At 41.4% G+C, this 15,627-nt stretch overlaps 1 protein-coding gene across 1 annotated transcript in view; it reads right to left on the bottom strand.

The window, feature by feature from the left end:
* Nucleotides 1-13,300: 13,300 nt before the first annotated feature.
* Nucleotides 13,301-15,627, bottom strand: part of LOC121876224 — a 33,224-nt gene continuing 30,897 nt past the window's right edge. The window contains exon 5 of the mRNA XM_042381218.1: nt 13,301-15,627. This exon is cut by the window's right edge and continues 361 nt beyond it. The gene's annotated coding sequence lies outside the window, so the exon portion shown is untranslated.

Below are 15,627 nucleotides of genomic sequence, written 5' to 3'. Positions count from 1 at the left end.
TAAACAAGGAATTGGTGATAGTGAGGTTGTGTGCAGCATACTTGCCGAAGAAGAGTAGGCACTTGGGATTACACTTGCCTAGTCCATTTCTCCTTATGATTCCCTGCCATATGTCAGCATCTCTGCCAACTCTGGCATTGAAGTCACCTAGGAGCACAACCTTATCTTCTCTGGGGATAAAGGTTAGCACTCTGTCAGGGTCGGCATAAAAGGCCTCCTTGATGTCATCCTCTGCATCCTGTGTTGAGGTGTATGCACTGATGAAGAAGGAATGGCGTGAGTGAATCATTAGGACTCAGAGTGTCATGAGGCGCTCGTTGATCCCAACAGGCATTTCAGTTAGCCTATGTCGGATGCATTGGCGGATGGTAAGGCCAAATCCATAAATGTGGTTTCTCTCCACAGTAGACTTACCCTTCCAGAAGAAGGTAGAGCCAGACCCCCGTTCTGTGATACAACCCTCGTCTGGGAGCCCGGACTCACAAATGGGTGCTATATCAATGTTATACCTAGCCAGTTCTTTTGCCACAAGGGCGGTTCTTCTTTCAGAACGCTCATTTGTGCTAGTATCCAGAAGGGTCCTCATATTCCTTGCAGTGACCATAAGAGGTTATATTTTTTTTTCTGTGGTTATGTTTGGGTTTTCGGCCGCCTGAGGATGACCTTACTGGGTGCGGATGCCTAGTCAGGTTGGTTCTTTAGGCAGGATATGTTTAGGATACCTTTTATAGCCCCCTCCCCATGTGGGGTGAGCATAGTGGCTCCTCGAAAGGGCTGCTCAATTCGCAGACAGAACCGCATTGCACTGCTGCCTAGATCCCAGTACATAAACGACCATCTTATCTGTGCCACCCATGTGCAGAGTTGTGACTAGAGACTCCCGGCAGTCATCTCTGCCTGTCCCCGTCGCCATTCATCTGTCGCCATAGGTCTTTTGGGGTATAAGGGTTTTGATGATGATGAGAAGTATGATGAGCTAGATGATGGCTGTGCGTGAGTTGATTTATGTGGTGAGGCAGGAACGCACACTGCAACCACACATCTTGGCTCTCCCTTTTCCTGATCCAGTGGTGCAAGTGTTGCAACGACTGGGGAGAGGGAGTTGAAATGCACTGCCAATAGCCCAGTTTGTTGGATTTCGCCTTAGTAGCCTGTCCATCTTGCATTGCCTTCATTCTCTGGTGTAATCGTTGGGTTCCCATGTTGTTCACCTCTTCCGCCTATACCGCCGTTGGGGTGTTTGAGCTCTGTAAGCATGTCTGCCTGTTGAAGGGCTCCACCACAGATTTTTTGTTTGGGGTTTACTCCCGTAGCCTTATACCTACTAAGGTTAATCCGCAAGGCAGCGGGGCAGTGGTTGGTAGACGCCAGGGGCCCATTGCTGCTCCGAGATCCCCTGCTTGTGTAGCCTGGGCCCACGAGGTACCTAGTTACTGTGTGTTGCCACGAGGAGGCACAGCAGTAGTGCTGATGGTGAAGAGGCTGTGTAGTGGGAGGGGAAGACTTATGCAAGTTGCTTCACGGTTCGCCACGAGGGCTAGCCAGTGGCGGTAGCTGAAAGCGAGAGGAAGTAAGCAGTGCCTGCATCTTAACACTAACATAATGCTGCCACACTAGACGAATTACATCACCCTGTGTGTGCACGCATACACACACATACACACACACACACACACATACAGGTAGTATGTCAGTCCACTACATCATACAAATCTTTCATGAACAGGCTAAGCAAGGTATCGTTATTCACCATCGTCATTAATGACCAAAACAAAACAACTGCTTAGGGGATCTAAATCAGATTCGAGGATTTACAGTGGATTTATTCCCCGTTAAAAAAGCTTATTGGCTGTGTTGTGCTTCATCTTAATAAAAATGTATCCCTCAAACAGGATTTCAAAATTATCCATTAGTCAGATCAGTGGAGGTGGATACTAGACGGATTTTCAACGATGGTAAAACTATTGTTGTTTTATTAGTGCTGTGTTATTCTATTGGTCTCTTGTTTTGCTGATGAGTTATTCGGGTTTTTTTTAATTATTCTTTTGTTTTCTTTTTCTTTTTTTTTCTTTTTTCTTTTACTGATCATCGAGTTGCTTATAAAAAATCCTTTCTCCTGTTGGTTTCGGGATGGGAGGAAACAAAAAAATTACATAACTTTTGTTTTTATTTTTCTGAGAATTATCCAGACTTGAGAATGACGGAAAATATGACGGAAAATGCCGTCCAGGGAATATAAACAGTCGCCTGATAAGGGGTTCCATGCCAGCTAAGTTAGATCTGAAACCTGTCTTGTACCTTCACTAAACAGCAATAGCTTTTAACCACTTGTGTACAGGGTTCCCTTTCTGCTGAATAAAATTGTCTGACTTTAGTCATAATTATGGGATATCAAATGTGACGGTAGTGAAGGGGTTAAATTCCTCAGCTTTACAATTACTGTATGTTAATGTACTGAACGTCGCTCACCATGACCACAATGTGGGTGATCAATGATAATAATATAGAGCCTTGTGAACCAATGTGATGGTAAAGATTCACTTTGTATACTGCGTAGCGCGCGCACATGTGTGTGTGTGTGTGTGTTCCATATCGAGGATATAAACAAGTATGTGTGGATGTGTGGAGATTGCCACTTGTTGTCTTAGCACTTTACTGTAGCTTTCTGCATTTGATTCACCTGACACGACACACACACACACACATACACACACACACACCACTTCATCCTTGACCACCGAAGGGTCAAGACGTACCAGGCACTCCTCTGGGAGCAGCCAGGTCAACTGATATGTTGGCCGACACCAGCTCCCCCCCCCCTGAACCCCTCCTCCCCACCAGAATATCAACAACTTCTCGCCAGAAGTTACTATTTGATTTAGGAAAGGAATGGAACCAGTGTTGAATAGTGGTGAACAGTGCTTAAGTCAATGAAAAACAACTCAACAGTAACAGCTGAGTCATATCCAAGCTAACCTTCACACAGTGAGGTCCCAGGTACCCACTGATAACTGCCTGTGAGACTCAACAACACCAGCTATGTGTTAATCCGTCCACGATAGGGAGGCCTGGAACCACACCTCACTCACTTGAGTGAGTGAGGTCCTGTGACACCAGACCACGCGGTGTCCCCATGATGCTACGACACCACGTAGTGAATGAGTTGCTACAGCATCATGTAAGGTTCTTCATAACACCATCTGTGAAGGAATTACTACACCACATCAGGCCCCTCATACACCATCTGTGAGGGAATTACTACATCATCAGGCCCCTCAGAACACCATCTGTAAGGGAATTACTACACCACGTCAAGCCCCTCATAACGCCATCTGTGAGGGAGTTACTACACTACGTGTCTGCTGTTGAATACCTCAGCGCAGAAGATCTACGTGACCTCCACTGTAAACATTAATCTGCATGTTCAATGTATGTTCCTCTACCTTCCTCTAATGAAGGCTTTTGTTAAACCACCAATGTCAATGTATGTAATGAGTGATTTATGTCCAATGTATAATTTCAGCCTTCGGGCTGCAGAACTTTTTCAGAACTTTTTCAATAAACCGTTAATTATTATTATTATTAAAATTATTATTATTACACAAACAAACACAGATCCTTGACCACCGAAGGAACAAGACGTACCAGGCATTCCTCTGGGAGCAGCCAGGTCAACTGATATGTTGGCCGATACCAACTCCCTCCCCTGAATCCCTCCTCCCCACCAGAATATCAACAAGTTCTCGCCAGAAGTTACTATTTGATTTAGGAAAGGAATGGAACCAGTGTTGAATAGTGGTGAACAGTGCTTAAGTCAATGAAAAACAACTCAACAGTAACAACTGAGTCGTACCCAAACTAACCTTCACACAGTGAGGTCCCAGGTACCCAGTGATAACTGCCTGTTTGACTCAACAACACCAGCTATGTGTTAATCCGTCCACGATAGGGAGGCCTGACATAACCTCACTCACTTGAGTGAGTGAGGTCCTGTGACACCAGACCACGTGGTGTTCTCATGATCCTACGACACCACGTAGTGAATGAGAAGCTACAGCATCATGTGAGGTTCCTCATATCACCATCTGCGAGGGAATTGCTACAAATTGTCAGGCCCCCTCATCACACCATCTGTGAGGGAATTACTACACCACGTGATGCCCCTCATAACACCACCTGTGAGGGAATTACTACACCACGTCAAGCCCCTCATAACACCATCTGTGAGGGAATTACTACTCCACGAGATGCCCTTCATAACACCATGTGTGAGAGAATTACTACACTACGTCAAGCCCCTCATAACACCATCTGTGAGGTAATTACTACACCACATAATGCCCCTCATAGCACCATCTGTGAGGGAATTACTACACCACGTCAGGCCCCTCATAACACCATCTGTCAGGGAACTGAGTGGAGGACAAAAGCCCCCTAAGACAAAAGCTCCCTAGGACAAAAGCCCCTAAGATAAAAGCCCCCTAGGACAAAAGCCCCTAGGACAAAAGCCCCCTTGGACAAAAGCCCCCTATGACAAAAGCCCCTAGGACAAAAGCCTCTAGGATAAAAGCCCCCTAGGACAAAAGCCCCCCTAGGACAAAAGTCCCTCAGGAGAAAAAAAATTATTTTATTTTTGTACAGTTTATGAACAATTCTCTAACCTAACCTAACCTAACCTAACTTAACCTAACCTAACCTAACCTTCGGGAATTCTGTTATAGTTATAAAGACGTATACAAGGAATTTTTATTAAATCTGCAATGACGTATGTTTTGTCTACTGTGGTAATTACTCCCCTGACATTCAGTGACATCACTGGGCCCTAGGGTCACCTCAGTAAATACAAAATGAACATGAAGGTAAAATATGTCCTCTTTTTTCTTTTCTATGTATTTAATAATGTTTTATATCAAAATTGAAAGAGTTATTATATTCTAATTATTTAAGTTGTAATAATTTCATATTTAAATCTATATAATTTTTATATTTCTAATGACCCTCTCTTTAACATAAAAACAGGGGGCTTCTGTCCTATTTTGCACTTTTACTGAGGGGCTTTTGACCTAGGGGCTTTTGTTCGGGCCCCGAGGGAACTACTACACCACGTGATGCCCCTCATAACACCATCATAACACTACGTTTTTGCTGTTCAACACCTCAGCGCACAAGATCTACGTGACCTCCACTGTAAACATTAATCTGTATGTTCACTGTATATTCCTTTATGTTTCTCTAATGAAGGCTTTTGTTAAACCACCAATGTATGTAATAAGTCATTTATGTCCAATGTATATTTTCAGCCTTCGGGCTGCAGAACTTTTTTCAATAAACCGTTAATTATTATTTTAGTTACGTCAAAAACTTAACCTGTTCTTACTCTTATACCGACGAACCCTTATTACTCTTATATTGATGGTCTGTGTCCGATTAGTTTTATTTTTTTCAGATAATGATCCATTTCGATATTATATTCCCTGGGCTCCTGTATCATATCTTACCCTCCGGGGCATCAGGGGGCACGCGGCAATATTATTTTTTTCCCTCACAATTGAGGCGCGACCAGAGGAAGCCGCGTGTTGGGTGGTCTTGATGGTTTCCTGAGAGACCTTCAGAGGATTTTTCCTAAAAGTGGGCATGAAACATTTTATACTCCATCTCTCAGACAACCTCCACCGGGTCCTCCTTAATTGTTATCTTGGAGGGTCGGGCAACAATCTGTCTTCAGGAATCATGGTAAGATGGTCATAATGGAGAAGAGGTCATGAGGTGTTGAGCGTTCATCAGGACAGCTGGTGAGTACCTCAAGAGACAGCAACACTGGGTGAAGGCGGTATTCCCGTGTTGGACTGGATATTTAAGAGAAGTCGTAGTATTCACGCATATTATTGTTTGAAACATGAGGAACTCTCTCGTGTAGCGTTACTGCTTAGTTTGGAAAGCTAAAACCTTTTCCACTTGAAATTATAGACATCTCGATCCTCCAAGAAGGAGAAAAGAGAGCTTATGTTTCTTTATATCCCATAGAGTAACTCAGCGCACCTCAACGGTCTGGAGGCCTCGTGGACCACCACCTAACAGTGATCGATTATATATATATATATATATATATATATATATATATATATATATATATATATATATATATATATATATATATATATATATATATATATATACTTTAATAACCACAAGGAAAGAAGAAACACAGAAGTTCCCCAAAGCGCTTTCGTGTAATTCACATCTTCAGGGTAGTACTCTCTCTAGTGAATTACAAATCACCTACTGATGATTGCATATATATATATATATATATATATATATATATATATATATATATATATATATATATATATATATATATATATTTCATGTAAATCCACAATGAAAACGTGGATAAGATAAATCTTGACAAAATCACACGGGAAAATGGAAACAACGGAGTACCTTAGCTTTCGTCTTTATTCAAGACATCTTCAGAGGCAACTGAATTACATGGACAGAGAGAGGCTTAAATATACAGGGCGACCTAAAAACATGAGGTCAGGTCATAATGATGACATCCACTAATCCCCACACCAACACACACGTAGAGGAGCTTAAGAGAAGGGTGATGACGTGACTAGACAGGTCAGGTCAGAAAAAAGGGACCCACAAAATAACTATCATACATAAGTATAATATCAGAACTGCATCTGAAAGCAGTGCCTTGTTCGTTCATGTTAGGAATAATAATCACCCCATTGCTTGGGAAAAAAGCTTAGAAGTATTCAAATCATCTTGTGTCACAGAAAGACTTCTGGTTGAAGCTAGTTTGATTAAGGAATTAAAATCAATAAACCTTAGTGATGGTCAGTTCAAAACTGATAATATGTTACATAAATTTATTTGTCAGTGGCCCAAGGTTAAAAATGCTTTGAAAACCTTTGATCTTGATGTATGATAATTATTTTGTCGAATCCCTCTTAGAGGATTGATATGAGGTGTGAAATTTGAACCCATGTCACGGGCTCTACCTGCCCGCCCCTCTCCAGGCGTCTCCGTCATACTAGCAGTGTACATGAGACTGGGATGGTTATTTTATTTACATAACGCAGAAAATGCATACCTAATTGTAGAGTGTGAAGCTGCGTCCCTCGCCTGTTCTCCAGATGGTAGAGCCTGACGTTGACCGAGCGTCTGGCTTTCATCAACTGCTTGGCGTTCACCAAACACCTAGCATTCACCAAGCTCCTGGCGTTCACCAAACATTTGACGTTCACCAAACACCTGATGTTCACCAAGCACCTGGCGTTAACTAAGCACCTGACATTCACCAAGCACCTGACGTTCACTAAGCAACTGGCGTTCATCAAGTGCCTGACATTTACCAAGCGCCTGGCGCTCACCATGCACTTGACGTTCACTAAGCAACTGGTGTTTACCAAGTGCCTGACGTTTACCAAGCGCCTGGCGCTCACTAAGCCCCTAACGTTCACCAAGTACCTGGCGTTTACCAAGCACCTGACGTTCACCAAGCACCTGATGTTCACCAAGCACCTGACGTTCACCAAGCACCTGACGTTTACCAAGCACCTGGCGTTCACCAAGCACCTGGCGTTCACCAAGCACCTAGCGTTCACCAAGCACCTAGCGTTCACCAAGCACCTGACGTTTACCAAGCACCAGGCCTTCACCAAGAGCCTGACGTTCACCAAGCACCTGGCGTTCACCAAGAGCCTGACGTTCACCAAGCACCTGGCGTTCACCAAGCATCGTGTCTGGTCTGTCACCTCCCTTGTGATGAAAATTGGTTCAGGTTCCATGTCCTCCAAATCCTCAGACCCGAGTTTGTTTGCTCGGGTTCACACCTTAAAAGTGTACAGTGCAATGATTCAGTTCAAGATTGTGTAGTTTGCTAAGATTATGTTTTAAGAACTCCTGAAACGCCGCACAATCTTTGGAGGCATCGGTTCATGTCTCAAAAATTATTTACAAAGCGCCATTAACACGTTAAGACGGTGATATGGTACTTCATTCATATTGCTGTACCACAATATGACAGCCACTATGGTCACTCCCACAAGTCCGCATTTTGTGTACCTCTCCAACACAATAGGTGCCTGATGTTAATGTTCCTCGAGCGACTTAACCAAGGATTCTATACTGTAGGAGGATGGCTAACTCCAATGGGCGAGCTCGTTCACCATCGACTGTAGCGCCTCCAAGCGGCTGCTTAATATAAGAGTAATAATAATGGTTGCCCCTCGTGTAAAGAGGATGGCCGGCCCAATTTGTTTAAGGTGTAGAAGATGCAGCCAACACAACACCCACACCCTAAGTTAACGTGCTGCATGACCCAGTGTCAAGAAATAGTTCGAGAAGACCGGACAGCTCGTCAACTGCACTGGCTAACCATTATCCAGGAATACGATCCGCAAATCTATTAACATCCAGGTTCCCAATTACTGCTGGGTAGACGGAGGCAAATGGCATAAAGAAATTTGCCCATAGTTTCAGCCTGTCCGGGGATCGAGCCCGGGTCCGCTCAATAAGAGTAAACAATAGTTGGCAGGCAAAGATTAAAGGAAGGGAGACGCGTATTTCGGTGAGTTCATTGTTTTATTATCTTGTGCACATTATGTAACCGTCTACAATGGGATACAATTACTGTGCAGCTATAATTTTTTTAACAGACTAACAACACCAAAAGGAACAGAAACATACGTACATCAATGTTGACTGTACAGTCGTGAACAGAAGTCCTGTCGCCCCTTGTGCTGCTCCACGAACCCTGAGATTCAGACTCATGAACCCGAAGCAGTAGACACTGGTGCATTATTCTGCCCATAAATGCTTCGGATTCATGAGTCTGAATCTCAGGGTTCGTGAGCAGCAGAAGGGGCGACAGGACTTCTGTTCACGAGTGTACATCAGTTTTTATGTGTTCTTTACTTAATGCATTTAGTATTAATACCGATTCACTCTTCAGAATTGCTAGTTAACATGAGAATATCAATAGGATATATAAATTAAGCAGAATACTGGTGTACTGTCGAAAAATATAGGGCTGGAAATTTAAAGTTTGGGGTAAATATTCGTTTTAGGACCGCCCACGACTTTTTTGAGGAAATTATGTTTTTCCTTTATTATTCGATGTGTTTTGAATGAATTTCTCATTTATTTCTTGGGAAAATTGCCTATTTACCATTGTTATATACAGTACCTGCACTGACTAAGCATATCGGAAACTGTATACTCCAACGACCAACGTGCACTGTGTGACTGCATTATATACTTTAATAAAAACGTTGGTCATTAATAATCTAGCGAGCACAAAATAAGATGTAAAAAAGTAGTGTTACTATATGGTGTAAAACTGGTGTAAGCTGTAGCTGCCACCACCACTCTTACTGAAAAACCTAAGGGAGTAGGCATATATTATCTTTTTATGCAAAATAATCAATGTGTTGCTTTGAGACATTATTCCTAGATATCAAAATTTGGATGTCAATAACCTAAAGACTACAGTATATATATATATATATATATATATATATATATATATATATATATATATATATATATATATATATATATATATATATATATATATATATACTAATTACACAGCCTTAGGAACTTCGTGTTTTCTTCTTTCCTTGTGGTTATCATATATACCTGGATCACAGCACAGTGATTTACTTGCATATATATATATATATATATATATATATATATATATATATATATATATATATATATATATATATATATATCACCAGTCCATGTAGCATGCGGATTTCCATATACAAACAATACTTCATTAGTCGGGAATCGAACCCAGGACCTTTGCATGTTAACAGGGGTCGCTACCACCACGCCACAAGGACAACAAAGCAATCATAGGCTTTGTTATATTCCACACAAAGCTTGTTAAACGCCGTGAACCTCCATTGTGGTTGCCCGTGCCACCTATGTGTTCAGAGTAGTATTTTACTGATTCAAGCTAGTAAACACGAGGCCACATATGGAAGTCCATATTTGGAAGTCCGCGTGCTATATGGACTGATGCTATATATGTGGCCTCGTGTTTACTAGCTGGAATCAGTAAAATACTACTCTGACCACATAGGTGGCACGGGCAACCACAACGGACGTTCACGGCGTTTAACAAGCACGGTGAACAAGCTTTGTGTGGAATATAACAAAGCCTTGGATTGCTTTCGTTGTCTTTGTGGCGTGGTGGTAGCTACCCCAGTTTACACGCAGAGGTCCAGGGTTCGATTCCCGACTAATGAGGTATTATATATATATATATATATATATATATATATATATATATATTGTATTTACTGAATAATCTAGTATTATCACACGACCAGGAAAGGTGCAATGCGCTTAACTGTATTTATACGTTACAAAGGGTTAAAAGAAAATCAACATTGAATGAACTATACTCCAAGAGTACAGACTCCTTGACTTAGCTCTCTACCAATTCTTCCATTAATAATACCCAGGCTGGCGTATTTGAGGCACCCCCTCCCCATGATAGGGCCTGCCTATGGGAGTCACGAACGACCTGAGTCTGGGGATGCTTACGACAAGGACTTGGGGTTTTAGGACGAGGGATTGTGAAAAACTATATTTTGGTCCTGAAAAATGAAAATAAAACTTGGAGTTAATTGCAACTGAGTTTGAATACAAAACAGATGGTGCCACGATCACTGCTCGCCAAGAGAGACCTAAGTATAGCCTGTGTGATTTACAAGAGGGAGTCGAGAAAGAATAACTTTTGAATATAAGCTTCGGGTCCGAGAGCCTCTTTTGCTACATCCTAATTTGTGTGCATGTCATTACAGCTCGTGATTGCTTCAAGGTATAATGGTGCACTATAGTAATAAGCTATAAATGTTTGCAGCTAACCCGCGTCTGGCCATGAGAGGGTTGTTTCAGGATACGCCCGTCGGGAACTGCGGGCGAGGAAAACTTATATAAGAGATTTTGAATCCAATGTAAATTCAGCTTGGGCACTAAGAATTCCCTCTTCAACCTGGAAAACTAAACTTCCTTGTATACTCGTCCACCTGGACAAATGCAAATTGAAATATATGTTGAACAAAATATGTAATAAATCAATTAGTATTACTGTATATCATAAAGTATTTTCCCACAGTGTTGTCATACCTCATCAGGAAACCAATCATATTATAATGAATGAAAGACCTTATCTATACCTTTGATAATTTATACTTACACAAGTACAAAGTCCACCACCATCACTACTTCTCCACCTCGACTGACCTTGAATATAAAATCCAATTCCGCCGATCAGCGTCTTGACTTACTTTCTTGTGTTGTGCTCTCTTTAGTATTGTTGAAATATTCCCAATATTTTTATTTGTTTTAGAAATGAATAATCTTGTTTTCTGAAAACTCAGACAATACAGAGAACTGTCAGAACTAACTTGTTGAGAATAAATGTTGTGAACTCATGCAATAAACTACCAGTTGATGTTGCAACAGCACCAAGTGTGAATACTTCAGGTACTGAACTGGACAGTACATTCAAGAGCCTGCCACAGTCCGGGCTAGACCAACACGCATTAACTTATACTCTCGCACACATTCACGTTTGAGCATATTTATCATAATAAAACACAAATGTCTGAGTAATTTTGGAAAGAAACTGAACCGACTCACGTTTGTATCCCCATTCACTCTTCTGTTGAACGCTGGTAGATAGAGAATAATCTTATTGTAGTGAGAGCCATTCAGTCGACACCAACAGACCTTCTTGTTTTGTTTCAGTTGTCTTACTTAACTGAAGAGAAGAGCATCTACCATCTGTTTAAATTGCCTTTTGTTATTTTATTTTCGCTTTTAGTTGTCTCCTCATTCTTCTGGCTAAAGCTTAACCCTCCTATGATCCTAACTTATTTATACGCCAAGTTGAAAACCACGTGATCATACAGCAGGCACAACAATGGATGCAGAAAAAAAGAACTTGGTTATGTACACACCCAGGAAAAGCTCTTGAACCCTTTGTGTTGACGCTGGCAAGACAGTTTTATGACCCGTGAGGGATCTGAGCCCCGCGGATGTATAGCAATCAATAGCACTCGGCGTGAACGCAACAATAGGACCTGAGGCTCCCCGCTGCGCTTTTGTTATGTTGGCCATCACCAGGTAGGATCATACCCGCCACTCTGGCACTCACGCAGATAACTTCTTTTTGTTGTTGTCTAGGTTAACTATCAGCTCGGTTGTGTGATAAGTGCCTTGCCTGTCTAATTTTCTTTTCCGCTGGGTCATAAGTTTTACTTTGTTATATTTATACACTTTAACACTTCGTTCTTAATACAACATTAGATAACATAAATCACTTACCAAAATATTCCAAATACACTCTAGAGTGGACTCCCATAACGTCTAGCAGTAATGTACCACATCCAAAAGCAATGTAAGAACTTCTGAAAGTCCAGGATGCAGAATTCTTCATAGTGAACGTTCAGCTCATTGTAAACAAACCTCCGACCCCTGGCGGAATACAGGCTTAAATGATTTACGACTACATTCCACACGAACCAACCATACTTATCTTAACCATCCAAATGTAACTAAATAAACTAAGGAAGATTTTTTTTAGGTTAGGCATGATTAATTAGTTGAGGTTAGACTGGTTTGTAACTTCGTATCGTATGAAGTCATAAATTAGTTAAGCTAGTAGCTTCGTCGAATTTATGATTCTGCTCTCGGAAATCTATCCCTCCTCCTTGTCACAGGCCTGGCATTTGACATTATTAGGGACCTGCCACTCTTTGCCATAAACAGATAAAATGTACCGGGAACTTTCCCCCCACACACTCATCATTCTCTCACTTAATGTAACTTGACAGAACCTATGACCCTTCAGGCTTTTACGCCCTTAATGTACGAGTCATAAAGGCAAGTATGAACTTTTCATACTTCCCTGTTGGGCGCTGTAAACGCTTCTGCGCTTCACCTTGCACAGGATGTAAGGGGGTGCCCAATAAACTAGCCCCCTCGGGGGCAAATCTGAATCTGAATCTCTCGGAAATCTCCCCAAAGACTGAATCATCCCTAGAGTGAACGTGGGTTATTTTGTATTTAATTGTTTTTCTTCTTGTTTTATTAGGGATAAAATTTCCCTATAGTGGCAATAAATATGAGTAATAATAATAATAATAATAATATATTAACGCTAATAATAATAATAATAATAATAATAATAATAATTCACAATAATAATAATAGCCTACAGTATAACAGTTTGGCCAAGATGGTATAATCAAAGACTGTGTAATATTTATTATTTAATTCCCTGCATACCTCTAGTACTTAACTTACCTATGTACAGTATGTTCAAAACAGTGTAATATAAATAACTGGAGATATTTTAAAGAAATTCAAGACTATAATTGGCATGTCGGGTGAAAGGTACACATGGATGATGGAGAGAGAGAGAGAGAAGCATCCGGATATTAAAACTGAGATAAACAGAGATAGAGAGAGAGACATTACAAGTTAAAGCTGTAATGGTTTGTAAGAACCACACACTAAGCTTAATATCACAGTCACCGTACATCTCTACTACCTGATGGTTTAGTCAGCCTTCGCGCTATGTTAGTTTAAACATTTATTAACTCAAAAAACATTTTCAACACCGGTTAACAACAGGTTATAAGGCATAAATAAATATGAAGAAATTCAATCACTTAGCAATCTTTGTTGACATAATGACGTCATACAAGGTGAAGTGCAAGTCCGTGTTGTTGATTTGGTTGTGATTGGTCCTCGCTCTTTGGACCGAGCTACTATAGTTTTCCCATCTCATCAACTAGCGCTAAAGAATAACTGTAAATGGCGCCATGTTCTTATTATCATTGTTTCGATTGGTTCTTGTTTTTGACGTCATCATTATTATCCTCGGGAGCCTCTTCTTTGTTGGAGTTTAAGGTGCCCAGATTCTGACGTCATCGCTGCAGGATTTTTATCGGAAATAGTTCTCGGATCTAACGTCATCCTCCTATTGCTCTCTTGGGTTTTTGCTTTTTGATTCTAATTGGCGCTCGATCTTTGACATTACCCTTGGTTTATGCAATATGAAAGAGTATTGAAGGATGACGTCACTTTCGGCGTATCTTGATTGGTGGCTGGAAGATGACGTCACAGGGGGAAGTAAACATCTCAGTAACCAGTGTTGAGTGTAATACAGAAGGGAAAGCGGAAGAGGGGGATAATGGCAGGGGGAGAGGGAGGACAGAAGGGGTGAGAGAGAGTGAAGGGGGCTCGAACTGGCGTCCCCACTAAGCTCGGTGGCACCATTAAAGCTGTCGTACCTCATACACACTTTATACTAGTTTTGATAACACATTGTCTGGCAGGACCCCCCCTCCCCTACCCGGGCCTCACCCACCACATCTACACGGCATAGAGACGCTGTTGTAGGGACTCGGCACCAAGACGTGTTCTAAAGGTAGACTGCTCTTAGGTCAATGATCTATAAACAAGGCTCAAGTGGCACTACTCTACAGACACGCCTCTAGGCTAGTTCTTGGCACAGTGCTCTATCTAGGTGATGAGGGAGGGGCAGGGGGAAGGAGGATGCTAGTAGGGCGCCTCTAGCTAATCTGTCTTGTCACCTGCAGGCAACTAGTACTCATCTGCAGGTAACTAGTACTCACCTACAGGTAAGTAGTTTTCACTTACATGTAACTCGTACTCCCCTACATATAACTAGTACTCATCTACTGGTAAATTCTTTTCACCTACAGGTAACTAGTACTCCATACAAGTAACTACTGCACACCTAAAGGTAACTAGTACTCACCTGCAGGTAACTTGTACACACCTACAAGTAACTAGTATTCACCTACAGGTATTACTTCTCACCTAGCTTGTACCAGGAGAGTAGCTTTCATACCTCGCTAGTTCCTCACAATATTCCACCTTTCACTGCTACTTTACAGTGACACTCTCCTGTGTATTTTGAACAATGTATCACCTATTAGCTACATACACGACAGCTTCTTCACCATACACGGCTGAACAAGTGTCGTACAGTCTCCTGATTCTCGCTATTTTCCTTTTTTTTACCTTTTAAGTTCAAAATTTTTTTATCCTTAAGGCACATTTATTTTTCTTGTCTGTCAATCGCTTCATGACATCAATAATCAATTACATCAAATATCATGTGATCAATGACGTCAAATTAAATGCAATCACATTGTGTAATAAGTCATTAAGTGATCAGTGACCTCATTCATCACGTGATTTGGAGACAGCTGACCACTGATCTATTCATCTGTACTGAGTCGAGGAGGATACAAGGTTTCTTTCTGGTCATTTTGGTTTTCGTCTCGAACGTCATCCTCATGCAACATGACGTAGTTCTACTTTCACTGGGAACCAGTTCTCTTCCCGACACGCTCTGACACATGCATCACTCTCTCTAGACAAAATTTGGGCAGTAGTTAACAATTTCCTGTTCAACCTATATGTTTTCAAACATTTTCTTAAAGCGTTCCATAGTTGTTTTCCCGCAGTTTTTCATAATATGAATAAGAGTTTTCTTATTTAAAAATCGCACTGCATCAGTTGGACTTCACTTTTTCCTCAGTGTTATTG

The sequence above is a fragment of the Homarus americanus genome, unplaced genomic scaffold, assembly GCF_018991925.1.
Source record: "Homarus americanus isolate GMGI-L3 unplaced genomic scaffold, GMGI_Hamer_2.0 scaffold34921, whole genome shotgun sequence".
NCBI classification, from domain to species: Eukaryota; Metazoa; Arthropoda; class Malacostraca; order Decapoda; family Nephropidae; genus Homarus; species Homarus americanus.
The sequence above is the reverse complement of the archived record's forward strand: the minus strand, read 5'-3'. Positions and strand labels throughout refer to the sequence as shown.